The sequence below is a fragment of the Cydia fagiglandana genome, chromosome 17 (assembly GCF_963556715.1).
Source record: "Cydia fagiglandana chromosome 17, ilCydFagi1.1, whole genome shotgun sequence".
Classification (NCBI taxonomy): domain Eukaryota; kingdom Metazoa; phylum Arthropoda; class Insecta; order Lepidoptera; family Tortricidae; genus Cydia; species Cydia fagiglandana.
Window position 1 is genome coordinate 2,952,039 of NC_085948.1, and position 20,527 is coordinate 2,972,565.

The 20,527-nt window shown below is 40.0% G+C and overlaps 1 long non-coding RNA gene across 1 annotated transcript in view; it reads left to right on the forward strand.

Annotated features, from left to right (window-relative positions):
• LOC134673004 (uncharacterized) overlaps positions 1-20,527 on the forward strand; it is a 503,466-nt gene that overhangs the window by 32,842 nt on the left and 450,097 nt on the right. The window lies entirely within an intron of this gene.

Here is a 20,527-nt window from a genome sequence, read left to right on the forward strand (position 1 = left end):
GATGTAGATGGATATAAATCAATGGCATTATCTATATGATTATATAATTTTGCAGATAGAGCAACATATTGTCTTCTAGCATATACAGACTTTGTTTTTGGAATGGAGAGAACATTTCGTTTCCTTTTCCTTGTGGACCTTGTTGAAGTATCCTCCCGACTGTACCTAGTATTTTTATGTCTCCGCAAAGTCACATTCCACACATACAGTTTTCTCACCGATAGGAGGTCACTATCTTCATACAGCTTATCGGTTGGGAACCTGTATGGTTTACAATACATGACTTTGAGTAAAGCTCGTTGAGCTCTTTCTAATTGAAGGAATTTGGTTTTAGTGGTTCCACCCCAGACTGAAATGCAATATGTAAGAACCGATTGTGCTAAAGAAATGTAAATTTGGTTGAGGAGTTTTTTGGTGGCAATGTGTCTTAAATTTATGAATGTCCATATGAGTTTGCGAGTACGTGACATGATCAGCTCTGTGTGCATATGCCATGTTAGTCGCTGGTCTATCATAATGCCGAGGTATTTAACATAGTCAACTTTAGTGATAGTTGAACAAGAGCAGTTCGTTTGATTTAAATCATTACAATTGTGAATCCTGATTGTATACATGTGGTCTGGTTGTGTCCTGTTGTATTTTGAGAAACATATATATCTAGTTTGATTTGTCCGTGTTTAGGGTGAGAAGGTTTGCCTGAAACCAGCGGGCAATTTTGGCTAGTCCAAGTTCCGCATACCTACGCACATCATCCCAGGTATCGCCATAGAACACAACCGCTGTGTCATCAGCGTAAGCAATGATGGACCCTTGCTCGATAGGCAGATTGCAAAGTTGGTTCATGTATATTAGAAAGAGCGTGGGACCTAATACGCTCCCCTGGGGAACTCCATATGTTACATCACATTCATCACTTACATGTTTCTCTATCTTGACTCTTTGCCTGCGATTTTGAAGGTAATCTCTTAACAAGAATAGAGGAGTTCCTCTGATGCCGATGCTTTCCAGAGTATTTATAAGAGTGGGTACAGATACAGTGTCGAAGGCCTTTTTTAGATCTAAAAATGCAGTAAGGCACTTTTTATTTTTATCAACTATTTCTACTATTTTCGAAGACAGAGATATAATTGCATCCTCGGTAGAGCAACCTTTTCTAAAACCAAATTGATTGGAGGATAAGATATTAAACTTATTTATATAGTTTATAAGCCGGGTGTTAATAAGTTTTTCTAAAATTTTTGATAAGGCCGGTAAGACAGATATAGGCCTATAGTTCGACATCAAGTTTCTGTTCCCACTCTTATATACCGGGGTGATAATAGCTTGCTTCAGAGAATCCGGGAATATTCCATGTTTAAAACATAGGTTTGACAGGTGTGTGATGATGGGGACAATGGTTGCGCTGGCAAGTTTGAGAAATTTAGTGGGGATGTTATCCCAACCAGGGGCGCTATTTGACTTAAAGTTTGAAAGAATAAGATAGACCTCGTTGGGATTGGTGTCAAAAAGTACAAAGGAATTAACAGAGGTATTTATGTAATTGCCATATGTAATTGCCAATTTTGACCATTTGAATAGCAAAAAAACATTTTCAGACGAAGTGAGTTGGCGAGTCTATTTTGCCTTGGAGCGCCCCAGAATTACCGTAGTCACAGAATAAATAATAGTACTAGGTACATAAGACTCACTCACTAACAAAACGCGTCTGTTACTATCAGGGCAGATATGGCCGCTAGGTGGCGACAGCGCCACGCGCGGCTTATGGCTTTCCCCATAATTGGGGTGGAATGGATGTAATTTTAGCTACCTGTAGCAAAGCGACGAAATCGCGGAGTGAGCCACGCCTGCCGTAGCATGGAACTCCTATACTAGTTACTATCAGCACACGTGTGACAGTAGGGCGCTCCACGGGTTAAACTTTTCTTTTACAATATCAAGTAAACTTTATCACAGACTACCGTACAGAAAGGAAACTTCCTACAAAATCGAAGTTTGACAGCGGTTCAGGGTCGAATCATTCTATCCCTTTCTAATATATGGCACTATCCCTTTCGGCTATTTAGGGTTGTCAAAATTCTAGTGATTATGTTATCTGTGGTCGTGCACGCAAAAGGAAGTCAAGTGGTGCCAACCCTAATAATTGCCCGGAGCAATGCAGAGCCGAGCGGAGCCGAGTTTGTCCGAAGTCAGGAGTTTCGCACTCCTTTTATTTATTAGCTTGTTCGAATGTTTGGCGTCAGGCACTTCATCTAAACAGCGGTCAATATTTGTACCTATTTATAATAGGTTAGTATTTACATAAGCAAAAGACACAAAACAAAATAAGCAACAATCCTGCAGTGTGACTGAACGGAAACATAGTGTCAAGTACGAATAGTTGAGTAAGTACGAGTACATTATAAAAAAAATAAAAAATAATATTATTTTGGTTGACGTAACTGGTGACCGAAGACCTGTCGGCTACCTCGCACAACGTATCAGCATTGCGATACAGCGGGTAAATGCCGCCAGCATCCTTGGTACAATGCCTCAGGGGCCTATTTTAGATTTAAGCTAGTTATTAATTTCGTTTAGTAGTACGACTGTATATATATTGTATGTAAATAAATGGTTTCCTTATCTTTGCTAATCCGCGTAAAAACGCCGCGCGTGTTTTAAGCGGATTAGCAAAGTAATATTTTGGTTTAAATTAATATGGATTTCCGCAAAGTAAATCCAGATTCTATTCACTACGAGTACATTAGAAACGGAACGCGTGGTCACGCGAACTGGTGATTGCATACGGGGCAAGTTCACGATTCAAATACCTATTCCGAAAGTAGGCCGCAAAAAAATATTTGAGGAATATTAATGGCTTTATTTATTCAACGCAGCCAGTGGCGGATTTGCAGTGCTGGCCGCCCTAGGCCTAGGCCCTGTAGTAACTAATAGCCGCCCCGTTCTCAGCACCCATCTATAGACTGCCGCCCCTAATATCTTGCCGGTCTAGGTCCGGGCCTACTGCGCCTTAGGGCAAATCCGCCACTGAACGCGCTTTCGCTATACAGCGGGACAACCATGTCATCGGCTACAACAATAGAGCGTAGCGTAGTTTGTCGGCCTCCTAGCCTAGTTGGTAGTGACCCTGCCTACGAAACTGGAGATCCCGGGTTCGAATCCTGGTAAGAGAATTTAATTTTGTTTATCACAAATATTTATTTCTGAGCTGAGCTGAGATATATCGGTCTATTTTAAACTCCAGATTTAACCGGTTAACCCCGGGTTAGTGGAATGGTGCAAGTGGCCCTTAATGTATTAAAAAAAACATATACTAAAACGTGGCAGTGTTATTTATTTGTAGTGGGTATTTACATAAAAATCGCGAGCAGTTAAAAAACAAAGTTGTTTCAGCATGCTTTGAAAAGTTTTACCAAAACACACCTCAACACTTTGTTTACTATTCGAATTTTAAAAGCACACTACAACATGGCCAGTTCACACTCGTAATTCATTTAGAACACATCAAGCGTACACACAAGGTGTAGCTTTTCAAAAGTACTCACAAGCTCTAACTATTACGAGAAAATTGATTTTCCTCATAATTGCGTTCACATAGAAACCAAACACAATAACGATATTAGCTCCAGGCTGAATCGATAAATTTACCGCAGTTTTATTTTCAAGGAAATCATAGATTTTCCCATAGCTACGATTTACAAATCACACAAGAAATAGCTAAATCTTCACTTAAAATAATTGTTTTGATCGAATAATAAGTTAAATTTATAGCTACAACGTTTTTAAAAAGAAAAATATAACTTACCTAAGCGGCCAGTGTTTTTATTGTCGATGTGTTGCGGGTTTTTCCGCTTTTTCGCAACACTACCTATTAGTTTCACCTTTGATTATGTAGTAAATTAAAGCTATCATTTTCTAACATTAATATTATAATTTACAATAAAACTGGCGACAGGTTACGGGACACGCCATTCATGAATTTTATGCACACTGAAAATAAACTACTTAGTAAATAATTCTTCAGCGAATCGCTACACTTTCCACTCATTGCGTACTTTACTCCGACAGAGACCAAAACACCAATAACGTATACCTATTTCAGTTACACTTAAGATATTGTAAACGGAAAAAACAGAGCATATTGACATCTGACTTGCTAAAAATATATCTCCCTCTCTTTTTATCTTGGCTTGTTGCCGCGCCTTAGTCCCAGTAATCCTGAATCTATGGTTCGACGCATGCGGAGAAGAGTCGACAGTGGCGCCCCTGTCGGAAGTTGGCTAGTATTACGTAAGACATTCGTAACCTAGTGACCGTGTATGTAACTTAATTGAGTTATGGCTTGGGGTAGTTACACGGGGTAGTTCGAGGAAATGATGCTAGATGGCGTTTTAGGTTGTTTTTAGGGTTCCGTACCCAAAGGGTAAAACGGGACCCTATTACTAAGACTTCGCTGTCCGTCCGTCCGTCCGTCCGTCTGTCCGTCTGTCTGTCACCAGGCTGTATCTCACGAACCGTGATCTAGACAGTTGAAATTTTCACAGATGATGTATTTCTGTTGCCGCTATGACAACAAATACTAAAAACAGAATAAAATAAAGATTTAAGTGGGGCTCCAATACAGCAAACGTGATTTTTGACCAAAGTTAAGCAACGTCGGGCGTGGTCAGTACTTGGATGGGTGACCGTTTTCTTTTTGCATTTTTTCCGTTTTTTTTTGCTTTATGGTACGGAGCCCTTCGTGCGCGAGTCCGACTCGCACTTGCCCGGTTTTTTTTTCACAGTTAAAGTTCAGGACCGCATCGTGGTTCTTAAACTTTAATACTAGATAGCATTAAGCTATAACTTCTATTGTATCGTTTTACAAAAACGAAAGACGAATGATTGGACATAAAATGGTATCTCAATAGAACAGTTCTTTAACCGGTAACCGAAAATGGAAACGAAATCCTTTTTGTTGCCGGTTGAATGAACGTAAAAGGCTTGAAAAATAAAATCAGTAGACACAAGAGGTATATATGTGTTTTTTAAAGTGTGAGTAAGGTTATTATAAAACCGGGCAAGTGCGAGTCGGACTCGCGCACGAAGGGTTCCGTACCATAATGCAAAAAAAACAAAACAAAAAAAAAGCAAAAAAAAAAACGGTCACCCATCCAAGTACTGACCACTCCCGACGTTGCTTAACTTTGGTCAAAAATCACGTTTGTTGTATGGGAGCCCCATTTAAATCTTTATTTTATTCTGTTTTTAGTATTTGTTGTTATAGCGGCAACAGAAATACATCACCTGTGAAAATTTCAACTGTCTAGCTACCACGGTTCGTGAGATACAGCCTGGTGACAGACGGACGGACGGACGGACGGACGGACGGACGGACAGCGAAGTCTTAGTAATAGGGTCCCGTTTTACCCTTTGGGTACGGAACCCTAAAAACGATCTTATTAAAACGAAAGTGGACTACCGCCCCGAAATCGCCTTTCCATACAAACGTAGTCCCCATTTCCTCAGAGGAAAATGAGGACTACGTTTGTATGGAGAAGCGGACGTCCCCTTCCCTCTTAATAATACCTCTTGTACAAGGCGGGCAAACAGTACACCAATAACATGGTAAGTATAATAATAACAGTACAATAACTACACCCTATTTGTGCAGTTCGGTGCCAAAGCCTCGGCGCGGTGCTATCGGCACGCGCTCTCGCCGCAACAAAGTCCAAATATCGCACCAGTATATCATCATCATGTTTGCAAATAAATTCAAATCTTTAAAAAATAAAAATACTTAAATCCGTTCGATTCTATATTGTTTATGTTCCATAATGTCAAAATTATACTTTTAACCTATACCTACTTACAATCTGATATTATTAAACTTCCGCAGCAAACTTTTAGTTTTAGAAACAAGACTCCAGTAGCTTTAACTTTTGGAAATAGAAAAGAGAACAGATGTTTTTCTGTGTGAGTAATACCACAGCAACAAAAGCCTAAGATTTGGTGGTTAAACAATGTGGTGGTTTGGGAGCATTTTTTAATTTCATGCGTTCGACTGTCACCATAAATCTGAAATTGGTGATTGAATTTTTTAAGTACGAGGTACGAGTACTAGTGGACGCTAGATGAGATTGATGCCAATTAAGTTATTGATCAAACTGTCAATTTGATGATTCCGCCTTGAAACCCATTCACATATCCCCCCTGGACACCAAATATTTCATACAATGTAATACCCTTCCTCCGTACCGCTGGCCTTAGGCGATATTAACTTGCCCCCTTCTGGTCCATCGGTTCGCGACTTTCTTAGAGGACCTGTGTCGACTTTGATGTAGATTATAAGATACTAGCTTCAGCCCGCGACTTCGTCTGCCTGAATAAAGTGTGGGTAATAGCAATCATTCAATTTGAGCACAAGTTTCAATCAGTGATCAGGCAATTCATTAACTCTCTCAATTTCACCCCCCTTTTCATTCTCTTTAGGGATGATTCCCGAAATAAATACTATCCTACGTCCTTCCCCGTAACTCAAAATATCTCTATGCCAAATTTCAACTAAATCGGTTCAGCGGTTTAAGCGTGAAGAGGTAACAGACAGACAGACAGACACACTTTCGCATTTATAATATTAAGTATGGATTTTGATATTGCAATATACTGGTGGCGCTACTCAGACTGCGCCGCAATATTCGACTGGGTGTAAACAGGCCACGGACGATGTCACGGATTGCATCGAATTTGGTCGAGCCGTCACGCCTGCGGAATGCAAAGCTTATTACTGTTGAGACTGGGGTCAATTCCAAAAGAGGAAATAATGTAGGTAGGTACATAAGTTTATTATTCTCCTCTTAGCAGTGGGTTAAAGAATGACTCACGTTAGACCGGGCCGTGCCCGGGCCGGAGCTTCCGGTGCATCGTTTTCTACGGAAAGCACGGCATCGCCTGTCATGTCATAGAAAAGTAAGCACTGGAAGCTTCGGCTCGGACAAGGCCCGGTCTAACGTGAGTCATCCTCAGACCAATTTTTTTGCGTCTCGTCGTGTCTTGTAAGTTGTAACCCTCGCTTTGTTCAAGACTTTTCGTTTTTTTTTTTATTATGAATGGGCTTACTCATGGCCACAGACTAGCCGAGGCGTAGACGTGGCCTACGATGGAGCGAGCTCGCCCAGAAGGTGCCTGTTCACTCTTGATTTGAAGGTTGCCGGGTTATAAGAACACGGAAATATAGACGCCGGCAAGGAATTCCATTCCTTGGCAGTGCGCATAAGGAAAGTAGAAGCAAAGCGCTTCGTGCGAATTGGTGGAATATCTACCAAGTAAGGATGGAAACCGGCCGTGCGTCTAAAAGTCCACAGATTCAACTCTTTATACACACTAATTACTCGAGTAATATTGGTTTGAACTTGATTATCGATACCCTTCACAATCGTACTAATTAGAGCGTTTTCACATCGTCCGATCCAATATCGGATGTCGGAAGGAAGTAAAATGTAAGAAATGTGTGTTACTCTGTATTTATTTATACATTTAATAAATCTTTATTACTGAAAAATATACAACACAAAAAAGACGGACTTAACGCCAATGGTACTCTCCTCCAGCTGTTTTTGTCATGGTTCCTCTACACGATGGGCCAACGCCGGCCAATCCAAGGGACGCGTTTATGCGTTAGAGGGAGCAAGTGATATTGCTATCTCATTCTACCGCATGGTTGCGTCCCTTGGAGTGGCCGGCGTTGGCCCATCGTGTATGCGTTAGAGGGAGCAAGTGATATTGCTATCTCATTCTACCGCATGGTTGCGTCCCTTGGAGTGGCCGGCGTTGGCCCATCGTGTAGAGGAGCCATCATATTCGCCTTCCGACATCCAATATCGGAAAAGCTCTTCCGATAAATTTAGCCATGTCGGAGCCCGTCAGGTGTCGCACCGATAATATTTGTTTGTGTGCGTATTTATGTGTAGGAATTAGGTAATGTTTGTTGTAGTGTGCGTGACCGCTAAAGATGGCGCCCGGGCACGCTCCCATGGTCTGCGGGCCTACCGCGAACCACGTTTGACGTGTCGCCTCCCTCTCACACTTACGTACGAATTTACAAGTGCGACCGAGATGCAACACGTCGAAAGTGGTTCACGGTATTAGGCCCTCTGAGCCTGACTACGCGGATTTAGGATCCTACATCCGATATCGTATCGGACAATGTGGAAACGCTCTTACGCGGAAAATTTAGGTAATGTAATATAAACCTTTTGTTTGCGCACTATGGTACTAATTATACTACAAAATTTTCGCCATATTTAATACGATTGTGAACTATGCAAAACAAACCAACAAAGCTATGGAAACTAAATAATGGAAAACTATTTTCATAACCCGAAACAATTTATTATTGATAGTTCACCCATGAATTTATCATAACGCAAGCATTCGCTTCGGTTGCTCTGTATTTCAAACAGAGCCACAGACAACCGCCTGCAGATTCCGCTTAATCACATCAATGTTCTTTCGTGTTATTCGTAGTAGCAAAGATATATCTAACTACGTATAAGATAAGTAAAGTCTAAGGTAAAAACGTGCCTCGGAAAGCAAGAAAAAGTTATACTCGAATAGATGGCGCCACACCTTTGGCCTATACTCTGTTTTGTTCGATATTTAACACATATCAGTATAAGAACATGGGTCAAAATTATATGACGTTCTAAACAAAAATCATTTATCCATATTATGTATACATTTTTTGTTGTTTTTATGCTGTTTTATGTTTTAAAATTGAAATTAAGTTTCTGGCAAAAAAATCATATTTGGTGCAAGCTTTTATCGCTGATTGTACTTTTCTTTTCACAGGCAACTAATACCCATCGAGACAATTCTAACACAATAAATTATTTATTTACAAACAATATATATACAGTGGTACAACTAAACGAAATTAATAACTAGCTTAAATCTAAAATAGGCCCCTGAGGCATTGTACCAAGGATGCTGGCGGCATTTCCCCGCTGTATCGCAATACGTTGTGCGAGGTAGCCGCCAGCTCTTCGGTCACCAGTTACGTCAACCAGACGCTTCGCGATTTCTGCGAACAACTTACGCGCGCTGGGACCCCATGGACCTAGAGTTTCAACTCCAAATGGTACAAAATGGTACTCTCTACCGAGGTTCTTATATTTGTTACGTTTTAGAATTTCGGCGCTTTCCGCCGCCCCGCCCGCTTTTACAGTAGTCCGTTGGAGGTGGGACGATTAGTTTGCGTTGTTTTATCACAGAGTTCCCAACTTTCCATGGCCACCTCCTGTATCCATTATCAGATCAGCTCTATGCCATCATAATATTGCATTGTCATCCGATTTACATATGAATGCAAATATTCAGCTCATTCGGAAATCGGGAAGTAGGTCAAATTTATCTTCCAAGATTTGACCCTCTCTAACATGATATACTAACAGGGTAAGTTAAATAAAAGCTTGTAAACAAAATACTGAATGAATGAACACATTTACATACATTTAGACTATTTATATTTGTATACACATTTAGAACTAATCGTCGGGTGACAAGCAAAAGTCACTAAGTACCACCACAAGTTCATAGCCATTATTATTATTGTGGTGTAGTGGGCCTTTGAGTGTCGCATCGACCAGCATTGATCTATTGTGACGGCCCTTTAAAGTTCATTACTAATGCCCGTTGCATCCAGAAAGTTCCAGATTCTTTGGGCCGTAATGTTCTGTACCTCATACGGTTGCACTACGTGTCGCCCTAGGTAGGTACTTCTTTTGACATTAGTGGTCCACGAGAGCAGACAATGTGCATTGCAGTCTCCTCTGACTCCTGACAGAACATGCATGTCGCATCTTGTTTCTTCCCAATTTGAAACATATGTTTATTCAACTTACAGTGTCCAGTCAGTATTCTGGTCACCGCGCAGGTTTTGTGCCTTTTGAGTCCTAAAAGCTCTTTAGCAGTTCTGCTGTTGAACCCTTTGATTAGAGCTTTCGAGTGTTCTTGTCCTTTAACGAACTTCCACCACTCGGTTGCTCTCGTTTTTTCTAACTTGCTGAGCAGAGAATATGCATCCCGTTTTGTGATTCCACAGAACGGTTCTGGGCCGACCAGGGGTGTGTCTGCGCCCTTTCTAGCAAGTTCGTCCGCTTCTTCGTTTCCGTTAATGTCGGAGTGCCCTGGTACCCATCTAAGTGTGACCTTGTTGGAGTTAGCCAGTGCATTTAGGTTTATTTTACAGTTCTGGACTAGTTTTGAGTTTGACTCAAGGGATTCTAGTGCCAGCAGAGCAGCCTGGCTGTCTGAGTTGATGTAGATATGCTGGTGTCTTAGGTTTCTATCCAGGTTAATCTCCGCACATTTGTTGATGGCGAAGACTTCTGCCTGGAAGATTGAGGCCTGTGTGCCCATGCTGACGCTAGCTCTGAGCTTAGGTCTCTCACCATAGATCCCACATCCTACATCATTGCCTTTTTTGGAACCATCTGTATACCAAACGTGGCTTCCCTCTTCGACGTACATTTGGTTGTTGATCCATTTGTCTCTAGGAGGTATTTCTACTGTGTACAGTTTGGTGAGATGACATTCGGTGTGCGTGTCATCAGTGGGCATGCTAAGGGTTCTATTTGCAAAGACCCAGGCCTTTAGATTGGCTAATGCCTGAGAGCGCCATTTTGGCCTGTTTAGCGTGCATATTCTGTAGACGCACTGCTTGGCCTCCTTTTGCACCTGCAGGTGGAGTGGTATGATGTCTAGCAGTGCATCTAGGGCCGCTCCCGGTGTCGAGGAGAAGGCGCCTGTTGCTGTTAAACAAGCCGTGCGTTGCAGGCTGTTTAGAGTGTCTATTGCTGTCTCTTGGTTGGTTTTGTTACACCAGACTGCGGAGGCGTAGGTGACAATTGGCCTCACTACTAGTTCATAGCCATAGTGAACCATGTTAGTACTAAAATAACGTCGATTTTTGTTTAGATTTTTTTTAGTAATTAGTGACTTTTGCTTGTCACCTGACGTAATGTTCTCTTACCGTCCGTATGATACAAAATCGGACGGCACTGATGCCGGTAGGTATACCAATTTGCCAAATCGGGTGACTTCCAGTTGTATATGATCTATCTACTCGGTAGTGATCTATAAACTGAGCACATTCGTGTGAATAATGAATCAACTATGTTTTATGGACCGTAGATACATGTCAGTACATGTTTATGGTACAATATATTATACAGGGTGGCTAAAACATAAGTGCATTCCCTTTGCCAGGGAGGTTTTGGGTTTCTACTGAGCAGCTTTTACTATAAGACATACCCCGAAATCACGAAAACAAATTTTACGCTCCTATAGAAAATAAACCAAAATGTAGGTATGAAACAGCCAATTTTTTTTTCGCTATCGAATGAAATTGCTGTGATCATATTTTGATTCAACAATCTAAAAACTCTTGTGGGTATGTCATTAAGTTTTTGTAAATAATAATTATCAAAGCACTCAAAACTACATCCTAAGCTCCAGGTCCAGCATAATGTTCATGTACACAATAAATCAGCTTGGAACCGTTCCTTAATGTTCACGGGGTCGTTCCGAAACCCCCGGCACCCATAATCCTGTAATTCAGCCCGTAATCCTGTAATTCAGATGGTAATCTTGCTGAATTACGGCTTTGATAACAGTTTTTCATGGGGCATATATTGTTTTGAGATAGCTAAGGGCAAGTGATTAATTAAATGGTTCTACCTGTAGGTACTCTGAATCTTTAGGTATTTAAAAAACCGGGCAAGTCCGAGTCGGACTCGAGCACCAAGGGTTCCGTACCATAATGCAAAAAACAAAAACGGAAAAAATGCAAAAAAAACGGTCACCCATCCAAGTACTGACCACGCCCGACGTTGCTTAACTTTGGTCAAAAATCACGTTTGTTGTATGGGAGCCAAATTTAAATCTTTATTTTATTCTGTTTTTAGTATTTGTTGTTATAGCGGCAACAGAAATACATCATCTGTGAAAATTTCAACTGTCTAGCTATCACGGTACGTGAGATACAGCCTGGTGACAGACAGACGGACGGACGGACAGCGAAGTCTTAGTAATAGGGTCCCGTTTTACCCTTTGGGTACGGAACCCTAATAAAAGTAAACAAAATCTATCCTCTAATCTCTCCTTAAGCCAGTTGAGGGTAGATGAAAACATTACATCCAATAATGTAGGTTAGGTAAAGCAGGCGTGGCTCACTCCGCGATTTCGTCGCTTTGCTACAGGTAGCTAAAAGTACATCCGTTCGGCCCCAATTTTGGGGTCTGCCATAAGCCGCGCGTGGCGCTGTCGCCACCTAGCGGCCATATCTGTGCTGATCGTGACAGACGCGCTTTGTTAGAGAGTGAGTCTTCTGTACCTAGTACTATTATTTATTCTGTGGTTAAAGTCAGGTCGTTCAGTGGCAGATTCAGGCGGCACTTTCAAGAGTGTCGCCGGCCTAGCCAAGGTTACAATCGCTATCGCTTCGACAGCGAAAAGCATTGTCTCTCTATCACTCTTCCACATTAGCGCGACAGTGACAGTTGCGTTTCGATCGTTACGGAGCGTAAGCGATTGGCATCTTGCCTACGCGGCCTGTATGGATATGATGGTCGTTTTATGTCTACGTGACAGCGTGATAAAACGGTGTCCGTCATTTCCGCGGTGTTAAAAGGTGACAGTTATTTTAACACGTGGATAAAACTAATCATAATACGCCGGCTGTTTGTAGCTAAATAAAAGTATGACATTTATAAACGCGTAGTGGCCTATTCGTAACTATACTAACTGCCGTATTCGAACTTCAAGATATTCACAAGAGTACGTGTCGTTACTAGATCCATTCTAGATACGTTATAGGTTAGATATCAACTAGTTCTCTTTTGCAGCGTAATTGGGGCAACCAATGTCACTTTTACGTTAGATAGAGTATCTATTATATTAGATGTGAATTGGATCTCTAAGTCATATCTTGTGGAAATCGTTCAAAATCAAGAGTATCTCCAGCATCGCGCAAATGCAAATTTGACAGGTTAGATCTTAAACATATCGTTATCGTATCTTGGTGATGTCTAAAAGATATCTAATAGATGTCTATTTCAAAATCCGAATCGGGCCTTTAGAAAAGTAGCAAGCGTTAGACACCAAAAATACTAGACTATCATCGTAACATCAATCAAGATGTAATTAATTTACGCCTTGCCCCTTAAATATGTTGCCCTTGCAAGTGAAGAATTAATGACTTGTTACATATTAAATCATGTTAATGTGCACATGCTCTCGTCGGGCCTGAGGGTCTACCGCGCACTTTCGACGTGTTGCCTACCTGTCACACTTATAAACGATTTTACAAGTGCGACAGAGAGGCAAGACGTCAAACGGAATTCGCGGTAGGCCTTCTGGAGATAAATAAGATGAAGGTTTCATAAGGTCATCGTAAATGTAATTTCTTAGAAGTCAGTAACAAGTATACTTAAGTACATATTCGTAAAAACTAGAGTCTACGCCAATTCTTGGGATTAGTAAAGTTGTCAAGCGGACCCCAGGCTCCCAATAGCCGTGGCAAAATGCCGGGACAACGCGATGAAGATGATGATGATGTTAAACATCAGACATAGATTGAAGAACTCTTTGATATTTATTATAAAGCCACTGCCGTATTCGAACTTCAAGATATTCACAAGAGACGACACGTACTAGATCCATTCTAGATACGTTATAGTTTAGAGATCAATTAGTTCTCCTTTGCAGCGAGCGCAATTCGGGCAACCAGTGTCACTTTTACGTTAGATAGCGTAAGATATCTATTAGATGTGAATTGGATCTTCAGGCCTATTCGAATTTCGAGATAATCTCAAGATCTTGAGACGATATAGAGATTAACTAGATCTACATTAGATATCGACTAGATGTGACTTGGACATCTAAGTCATAACTTGTCGAAATCGTTTAAGAGGACCTCCAGAATCGCGGAAACGTCAAATTTGACATATCTATCTACAAATATCTTTAAATTATCCATATCGTAACCTGTTGAAGTCTAGTAGAAATCTTATTCATTATCCGAATCGAGCCGTAGTCATATCCTGTGGAAATCGTTCAAGAGTATCTCCAGAATCGAGCAAATATCAAATTTGACAGGTAAGATCTTAAACATATCGTTATCATATCTTGGTGATGTCTAAAAGATATCTAATAGATGTCTATTTCAAAATCCGAATCGGGCCCCCAATCATTTATCCACTTCTAACAACATTTCAACTTCAGCGCCACCTGCACCTGTCACAGTGACCCTATACCCCGTTGGAGGAGAATCGTTCACCCCCACTTAATTGAGACGTCTAGACTAGACTGAGTGTCTTATCTGTGCGGTGGTCGTTCCAAAACGAAAGAAAATGTAGTGGCAATTTGAGGTGAGGCGTAATATTATTAATAGAGATGGAAACTGTATTTAATAGTTATTTACTTTAGAAAATATAATCAAACGGAGTGGTCATTAACAGGCGTTCCCTTTGTCGAAAATAGGCGGCCATTGGTCAAGCACATGTCAACCACACGTATGGACTGACGTTTATCTGACATGGCGATGTTTACGTTACGTATACATTTGATATGCTCCTCCCCCGCAAAAACAGCAGACTATTGTGTACCGAAAATTATGGACATGGCGTCTCCGTTGGTTATATCCTTTAAGTTATTTACGATAGAAGTGCGAATTAACTATTCGCACGTGTATCGTACAACGTTTTACAGTACATACATAATGACCCTTTAAATTTTCGACGTAGTTACGTTATGTGCTTATTATAGCATCTGGTCTCGCAATTAGGGTTACCAGATGGTCGGGATTTGGCCGGATTCTCCCGATTTTTAGCTTGTGTTCCCCTATTCCCGACAAAGTGAAACTTGTCCCGAAAAACCATCTTCACGTTCTAAAACAATAATTTCAAGTTCTGAACTGTCGCCGAGCGAGCGAGGTGACGTAGTGCCAATAATGTAAAATACCTATCGTTGTTTTTAATATAATTACTTTAATTTGAATGTATTTTCTTCCCGATTTAAGTCCCAAAATCCCGATAAATTGATATTGTTTCCCGATAATAGCGCCTTTCGATCAGGCAACTCTACTCGCAATGTAGCACCAGCTGTACCTACTGTAAAATAAATTATTTCACCAGAACATTAATTGAGGAACGTAGACTAAAGTTATATTTCGACACAATTCCTATTTCATAAATCTTATAGAAAATTAAAATTTGTAATTGCTTTTAGCCGCTCCAATATTCTATTAAAGCTGGAATGAAAATATTTAATTTAGGAAATTTAACCCCCCCCCCCCCCACCTCAAGCTATACCTAGCTACAGAACGGGACCGATGGCACAGAATAAATAATAGTACTACCGTACAGAAAGGAAACTTCCTACAAAACCGAAGTTTGACAGCGGTTCAGGGTCGAATCATGCTATCCCTTCCTAATATATGGCACTATCCCTTTCGGCTATTTAGGGTTGTCAAAATTCAAGTGATTATCTTATCTGTGGTCGTGCACGCCAAAGGAAGTCAAGTGGTGCCAACCCTAATAATTGCTCGGAGCAATGCTGAGCCGAGCGGAGCCGAGTTTGGCCGATCCCAGGAGATTCGCACCCCTGCCGATGGAGACAACTAGTTGACGGAATCAAACGGAGTCACGATCCTCAGCAATGAGGGACCGATTGAAGAGAGAGAGACACCCCCCCCCCCCCCCCCCCCCCCATAGAAGGTGTAAAAGAAAAAGCGATGTTTATTTTATTTGAGTGACAACCGCGCATCTGCATAAACCGGCGCTCTGTATGCGGCCGTCCCGCATAAACTTGCTGGGGTCTTACCGCAGTTAATAAATGTCAGTATCGCAACTTGATACTGACATTCTTCAACTTCAACTTGATGATTTGAGGGCGTTCTTAGGACGACCGACCGGATGCCCGATTCGAACTTTAAGATACGTAAATTAATAGATCTAGAAACGATATATGGATTAGATGTATCAGTGTCAAAAGTGACGTTTTTGTTTCGAGAAATTTCACATTTGGCACTGACATAAAAAAAAAACAAAAATTCCATATCGTTTCTAGATCTATTAACTGACGTATCTTAAAGTTCGAATCGGGACGCGGTAGCCGTCGTGGGTCGGCCTAGGTATCGGCCTATAATCGCTTCGTAGCAGTAAAAATGTGCTAGGCTACGGGTTTCATGCGTAGCACACGTAGCACACTTCAATGAAACTGCGGTCATCTTCACAAATTAGCTTTAAATTTTACTACCACCAAAATAACACAAGAGCACGATAGCTCAATACATTTCGCTTCTACTTATTTACAATCTGTACCTACGTGAGATTCATAAGTACGTATGTATGTATTAGGTAATAAGAAATTCATTTATAGGTACGTATACGTACTAAAATATAAATCGGTACCAAATTATAAGGGTGCAGAAATAAAAGTGCCTTAAGGGGGCCCACAGATTACCAGTTCGGACGATATCAGCCTGTTACTTGTTCGGAACTGTCACCTTTTGCGATTAACTGACAGGCTAATATTTATCGTCCGGCGAACTGGTAATTTGTGGGCCCCTTTAGAGTTATACTTTAGAGACTTGAAGTTTCCACACAACACAACACAAGCTTTCTTGACCTTACCGTGGGACTTAGTCAATTCGTGTAACAATGTCTCTATAATATTTATATTTAAGTTAATTTCTGTATGAAATAATAATATGTTAAACATAAAATATACTGTCCGAAATAATTTAACTGCGATGATGTATATTTACAAAATATTATACAAACGTGTTCCTGCACTGACATGTTGGCTAGTCGCCTGGAAAATTGCGATGCCACGGTATTGCCAACTTCATGATATATTGATTTGTGGCTGAATGTTGTATTCTCTTTGTTTTTAAAAATATAAAATTTCAAACGGAGGAATGTCCTAGAAATTTTAATGGAGGATTTAACTTATCGCTAACTTGGGAACCAGTGATACAGAAGTTAAAGCCAAGTGATCTATCTTCGGATGTGTGCGTGGATATTGTGAGTGTTGCGTGTCGGACTATTGACACAAAAAGTATGTGTAGTGGGTGGTTTGAAAATGTAATGTCCCCAAACTTTTTCATACACTTTTCCTCGGGTAGTTGCACAAATCTCTTTTGACATTTTGTTGGGACATCCGTTAGCCGCGACCACGACCATTGAAACCTGTGTCGAAACATCGGTAAATAAAAGTACTTTTATAAAATAAATTCGCGATAGACCCGTCTATTTAAATGTGAGTTAATTTGTGTTCAAAAGCGAAAATTTTAAATACTTATTAAATTAACTACTGATTTAGGCTAATTTTAGGTTCTTAAGTATTTCTATCATAAACTTCCGACGTGTCGGAAGCCGGTGTTGCTCGAAGATCATAAATCATTGAGTATATGCGCCAAATTAACTACTTAATTAATATAAAATATACAACATCATAATTGTTCAATTTATTATTATTTCAGTCATCGGCTCCCGTAATTGAGGGTTATTAAATTTAATTGGCTTTTGGAACATTATTGCAATAAAAGCACTCATTCCATAAATTAAGTATGTATGAAGTGTATTTTAAAATAAATAACATTGGAATACTCGTATATAACTATGTAAACAGTGATATGGGAAAGAAATTATGCCATTACCTAACTATAATTATGTATTTTAAGTTGGTCAAAGCAGTATCAGTAAGTACCGCATATAAAAATCCCAATTTCCTGGAACATACTCTCTGCTTTTCCTAAAGAGAAAATGTTCACAAGTAAATGAGAGGCTACCAAATTGTCACGTTAATTTTAAAACAGAGTGCGAAACGGATTTTATCAGACTAAAGCAGCGATAAGTATCGCTGAATCTCATTAGTGGAAATGAGAAAGACCGCAAAAAATTAGATCATCAACTCGTCTTTGAAGTTGCTCTCATTTTCAAAATTCAGTCTTATATACGTTATAATAACGGCGAGAATTAACCTAGTTCAATTTTCGAACCGCAAAATAATATTTGCACTGGAAAATGATGAAAAGGGAAGCGGGGGCCACGCGAATGACAAAAGTGGACACGGTGATGATGGTATGGACGAAGAATGGCCGCGGAAATGACAATATTAGAAATGGGTTGTAACTTTTTAGCGTCCAAGTTTTTAAGATTTTGTTTTGTTGTAATGCTTTTGAAGGAATAATGGAATCTTTTTACGAGTTTGTGCTTACTTTTTGAAAGCCGTGTTTGCGTTATTATGAGTTTTTTTTTGTTTTTGTAACTAGGCATACAAATATTAGGTATTATACATAGATAAGTATTAAAATCATGTACGAACAAATCTATTTAGTGCAACCTGTGTCGAAATAGGGGAAATAGGGGAAAGGTACAGAGTATAATTTGAGCGCGGCCTCATGAAGTTAGAGACGACGGCTACTAGCTAAACGCTCTTCGTTAGCGGCGAGTGCAAACAGCATTAGCAGTCAAACGGCTAAGGCTGTGTTGAGGCTGAAGCGATTGGCGCAGTGCAAGTGTTTTTTAGGGTTCCGTACCCAAAGGGTGAAACGGGACCCTATTACTAAGACTTAACTGTCCGTCCGTCCGTCCGTCCGTCTGTCACCAGGCTGTATCTCACGAACCGTGATAGCCGGACAGTTGAAATTTTCACAGATGATGTATTTCTGTTGCCTATGTATTCCTAATATAACAACAAATACTAAAAACAGAATAAAATAAAGATTTAAATGGGGCTCCCATACAACAAACGTGATTTTTGACCAAAGTTAAGCAAAGTCGGGAGTGGTCAGTACTTGGATGGGTGACCGTTTTTTTTTTTGCTTTTTTTTTGTTTTTTTTTTTTTTGCATTATGGTACGGAACCCTACGTGCGCGAGTCCGACTCGCACTTGCCCGGTTTTTTTAACTTTAAACTTCTATGACATTATGACGTATAAATAACACTTGCACTGCGTGGGCTATCAAAATCGCTTCAGAATTTCTTGGTCTAACTCATTACAGGGTGCGCCATAAATACATTGAAAAAGTATTTAATAAAAAAAATATTTGTTCCCTAGCTGTAATATTTTCTTACATTCAAGTCTCTTACAAAATGTCATTAAAAAAATTAAGCTACATTCGTTTCGCTAACAAATAATATTATCTAAAAAATATTATCCTTTTAGCTCTAATACACAAACGCAAACGTTTGTTAAAACTATCAACAATATGCCGCAGTAAAAAAATGACGACGTAGCTATTTTTGGGCCAACCTCTAATAACATTGGTGAAAAAAATATCTTTCGGTCGGAATGTATGACGTTTTCTATGGTACTTCGATATTTGTTGAGGAATTACTTTGAATAGTTTGATTGTATCACTACCACGAATTCGTTATTAACGGTAAGAATAGCATGGCACCGACAACTTATTTGATTTAAGCGAATTTGTTCATATAGATGGTCAAGCAAATCTTGTCAGTAGAAAAAGGCACGAAATTCAAATTTTCAATGAGACGATATCCCTTCGCGCATATATTTTTCTAACTTGCCGCCTTTTTCTACTGACAAGATCTGCTTGAACAACTAGGTATATATGAAAAATTTAAAAAATAACTTGTGACACGCTACTCACGGCCACAGCTTCACGAGTTGGCACGAGACCTGTCAGTCGCGTTAAGGTTCGTGCCAAGATGAATTACTGGCATGTCCTCGTGTGCTCTGTGACCGGAATCGGCAGGTAACTTGTTAAGTAGAAAGCTCTCGAATTTAAATGTATTTCAGGCTATTTCCATGAAGTGTAGTTACTGCTTAATTATAGTCTGTAGGTATTTAAATAAAAGTATACAAAATCTACCCTTAAATGACTCCTTAAGTCAGCCAAGGGTAGATGAAAACATTACATAATCAAATATGTAATGTGGATTAAAGTCAGGTCGATCAGTGACTGATCCAGGCGGTTTTGTATTTGATTGGTTAACCAATAAATGTTATTAACTACCCGAAAATGAACAAATTGTTTGTTTACTTTTATTTAAATACCTAAAGATACAGATTATTATTGACGCCAATTTTTATTGACGGAAATGGCTTAATGGGCTGTCCATAAATTACGTCATCGACTTTTGACGATTTCTGACCCCCCCCCCCCCCTAACATCATCCAAAAATCATGCTTCAAATGACCCCGTTTCCTCCTACGTCATGCTACCATCATCCGATGTCCAGACCCCCACCCCCTAATTTGAAATGACGTAATTAATTAATAGCCCCTAACAAACTTTAATTAACCTTTTTGATATTGATTGATTGTTCAAGTACGAAGCAACCAACTTAACATAGAGCTACATTCAACTTGATTTGATATTTAGGTAGGTACTTCACAATAAATAACAACAGTGCATCTCGCTCGTACTTATATATTGATGCGCGCCTGCACTGCGAGAAAAGTCAAGTAAACATAAATACTTGGATTTTTAAAGTCAGAATACATCTACTTTTAACAT